The sequence below is a fragment of the Oryx dammah genome, unplaced genomic scaffold (assembly GCF_014754425.2).
Source record: "Oryx dammah isolate SB20612 unplaced genomic scaffold, SCBI_Odam_1.1 HiC_scaffold_21, whole genome shotgun sequence".
Classification (NCBI taxonomy): Eukaryota; Metazoa; Chordata; class Mammalia; order Artiodactyla; family Bovidae; genus Oryx; species Oryx dammah.
In genome coordinates, this window is record NW_024070205.1 from 37,160,362 (window position 1) to 37,164,485 (window position 4,124).

At 41.8% G+C, this 4,124-nt stretch overlaps 1 pseudogene; it reads right to left on the reverse strand.

Moving 5' to 3' along the window:
* Positions 1-3,673: 3,673 nt before the first annotated feature.
* On the reverse strand, positions 3,674-3,856 carry LOC120879838 (annotated as a pseudogene).
* Between the last annotated feature and the right edge of the window lie 268 nt (positions 3,857-4,124).

Consider the following 4,124-nt stretch of genomic DNA (forward strand, 5'->3'; position numbering starts at 1 on the left):
ATCAAACTCTCACTGGCTATCCATTTTACATATGGTGATGTATATGTTTCATTGAAGGGAACAGCCATAGTATGAATCTGATGATTGGATCAGCTGGCACTGGGCTGAAGGAATCCACCCTTGGTTGATAAATAATGGGCATTTTATGATCATGTTCTGTGTACAAGCCACCCTCATATATATTAACTCATTAAATCACCAAAAGTTGTATAAAGTGGTCAGAGAACTGGTGTATGAATCAAGGCCATCTGGGCTTCCGGGTCTGATCCCTTCACCATTCCTTCTGTGTGGCAGTACAGTGGTCCATCAGTATTTTTAGGGGTTTGGTTTCAGGACCCCTGCAGATACCACAGTCTGCACATGCTCAAGTTCCTTATATAAAATGTCATAGTGTTTGCTTATAATTTTCCCATGTACTTTAAACCATCTCTAAATTACTTACAATATCTAATGTAATGTAAATAGTTGTAAATACAATGTAAATAGTTGATAGTCATTCAGTTGTATCTGACTCTTTGCAACCCCGTGGACTGTAGCCCATCAGGCTCCTCTGCCCTTGGGATTCTCCAGGCAAGAATACTGGTGTGGGTAGCCATTCCCTTCTCCAGGGGATCTTACCAACCCAGGGATGCAACCCAGGTCTCATGCATTGCGGACAGATTCTTTACCATCTGAGCCACCAGAGAAGCCCTAAATAGTTGATGGCGTGGTACAAATTTAAACTTTGCTTTTGGAACTTTCTAGATTCTTCAAATCATGATTGGTTGAATCTGTATGTGGAACCCAAATATACAGAGGGCCAGTTGTACTTCAGAATGGTCCAAGTTCATAATGGCCAAGGAGATATGGAGAAGCAGCATAGCATTCCAGAAGGGGCTTTGGCCTTGGGGTCAACTCTAGACTCACCCCTCATTTTATTTTTAAAAGAATGTAAATTTTAATTAAGAAGAGTCCACAACTTAGTTCATCAATTTATTTAATTTTGGGCCTGCAACCAAGACTTCAGTTCCACCACTGGGGATCAAACCTGTGCCCCCTGCAGCGAAAGTGTGGTGTCTTAACCATTGCACCACCAGGGGAAGTCCTCAACCTGCATTTTAAATGGTTAAATAACTTCAATCTCACAGCTTTCAATACTAGCTACTCACTCACTGTTGACCCCCTAAATTTGTGTCTCCAGCCTCTCTTCTGTACCGCTGACACTGGACACCTCATGTCTTAAAGGCTCTCGGAATTGTTGTTCAGTTGCTCAGTCGTGTTCAAATCTTTGCAACCACATGGACTGCAGCATGCCAGGCTTCCCGGAGCTTGCTCAAACTCATGTCCATCGAGTCGGTGATGCCATCCAACCATCTCCTCCTCTGTCATCCCCTTTTCTTCCTGCCTTCAATTGTTCCCAGCATTAGGGTCTTTTCTAATGAGCTGGCTCTTCATTATCAGATGACAAAAGTATTGGAGCTTCAGCTTCACCATCAGTCCTTCCGATGAATATTTAGGACTGATTTCCTTTAGAATTGACTGGTTTGATCTCCTTGCAATCCAAGAGACTCTCAAGAGTCTTCTCTTTAACACCACAGTTCAAAAGCATCAGTTCTTTGGTCTTCAACTTTCTTTATGGTCCAACTCTTACATCCATACAGGACTACTGGAAAAATCATAGCTTTGACTAGATGGACCTTTGTCAGTAAAGTAATGTCTCTGCTTTTCTAAATGCTCTCTAGCTTTGTCTGGCTTCCCTCGTGGCTCAAACAGTAAAGAATCAGCCTAAAATGCAGGAGACCAGGTTCGATCCCTGAGTCAGGAAGATCCTCTGGAGAAGGAAATGGCAACCCACTCCAGTATTCTTGTAGGAGCCTGGCAGCCTACAGTCCATAGGGTGGCAAAGAGTCGGACAAGAATGAGCAACTAACATACACTAGGTTTGTCATAGCTTTTCTTCCAAGTAGCAAGTGTCTTTTAATTTCATGGCTGAAGTCACCATCTGCAGTGATTTTGGAGCCCAAGAAAATGAAGTCTGTCACTGTTTCCATTGTGTCCCCATTTATTTGCCATGAAGTGATGTGATCAGATGCCATGATCTTTGTTTTTTGAATTTGAGTTTTAAGCCAACTTTTTCACTTTCCTCTTTCACCTTCATCTAGAGGCTCTTTAGTTCCTCTTCACTTTCTGCCATGAGGGTGGTATCATCTGCATATCTGAATTTATTGATATTTCTCCCTGCAATCTTGATTCCAGCTTGTGCTTCATCCAGCCTGGCATTTTGCATGATGTACTTGTACTCTACATATAAGTTAAATAAGCAGTGTGACAATAAACAGCATTGACGTACTCCTTTCCCAATTTGGAACCGGTCCATTGTTCCATGTCCAGTGCTAACTGTTGCTTCTTGACCTGCATACAGATTTCTCAGGAGGCAGGTAAGGTGTCCTGTTGGTCCCATCTCTTTAAGCATTTTCCACAATTTGTTGTGATCCACATGGTCAAAGGCTTTAGCATAGTCAATGAAGCAGAAGTAGATGTTTTTCTGGAATGTTCTTGCTTTTTCTATGATCCAGTGGATGTTGGCCATTTGATCTCTGGTTCCTCTGCCTTTTCTAAATCCAGCTTGAACATCTGAAAGTTCTTGGTTCACATGCTGTTGAAGCCTAGCTTGGAGAATTTTGAGCATTACTTTGCTAGTGTGTGAAATGAATACAATCATATGGTAGTTTAAACATTCTTTGGCATTGCCTTTCTTTGGGATTGGAATGAAAACTGATCTTTTCCAAGCCTATGGCCACTTCCAAGTTCTCCAAATTTGATGGCATATTGAGTGCAGCACTTTCACAGCATCATCTTTTAGCATTTGAAATAGCTCAGCTGGAATTCCATCACCTCCACTAGCTTTGTTCCTAGTGATGCTTCCTAAGGCCCACTTGACTTCACACTCCAGGATGTCTGGCTCTAGGTGAGTGATCACACCATCGTGGTTATCTGGGTCATTAAGATCTCTTTTGTATAGTTTTGTGTATTCTTGCCACCTCTTCTTAATATCTTCTGTGTCTGTTAGGTCCATACTGTTTCTGTCCTTTATTGTGACAATCTTTGCATGAAATATTCCCTTGATATCTCTAATTTTCTTGAAGAGATCTCTAGTTTTTCCAATTCTATTGTTTTCCTCTGGTTCTTTGCTTTGATCACTGAGGAAGGCTTTATATCTCCTTGCTATTATTTGGAACTCTGCATTCAGATGGGGATATCTTTCCTTTTCTCCTTTGTCTTTTACTTCTCTTCTTTTCTCAGTGATTTGTAAGGCCTCCTCAGACAACCATTTTGCCTCTTTGCATTTCTTTTTTGGGGGGATGATTTTAATCATCGCCTCCTGTACAGTGTTATGAACCTCCGTCCATAGCTCTTCAGGTACTCTATCAGATCTAATCCCTGAATCTATTTGTCACTTCCACTGTACAATCTCACCTACTTTGAGGACCTAAATCTTGGTGTTAAACAGATTTAATGGCTTAAAATAGTTATTTTTTTCCCAACAAAACTCTCACACATTTATTACTAAGCCAAAGCAGTAGTGCAGAAACACTGACACCAAGACAAAAATTATTTTCCCAATAAAACACCTCCAGTCATTGAGATAGTAGTGCTGTTCTCAAAGTGATGCGGTACATATGCTTGTACTACTTCACATGCAAGGCTCCTTAGAGGCTCCAAGACCCAGCTTGGTTCTTCTCCATTGCCTTCTCTTCGAGTTGTACCTGATGTTATTACCAGTTTTCATTCAAATCCAGTAAGGACTGGGACTATTCTGGTTTTGTTTCTTGGCCAAAAATCGCTTGATCCTGAAAGTCATGTGAGAAGACATGGAGAGGAGCAAATTCAACTGCACATAGGATGACAGAGAAGAGAAGAGAGTGGCTGTGATTTATTGATCATCTGTAATGGTCCTGGCTGTGCTGACTCAGCAAAGCAGTTCTCACTCAGAGACTCTCAGGCCATTGCATTCATAGTGGCTGAGCCTGGGGTCATTGCAAAGTCTTCTTGTTCACATCTGGCTATTGGCTTGGACTCAGCTGGGACTGTTGGCTGGAATACCTACACGTGGCCTCTCTGGCACTTTTATCTTCACATTCCAG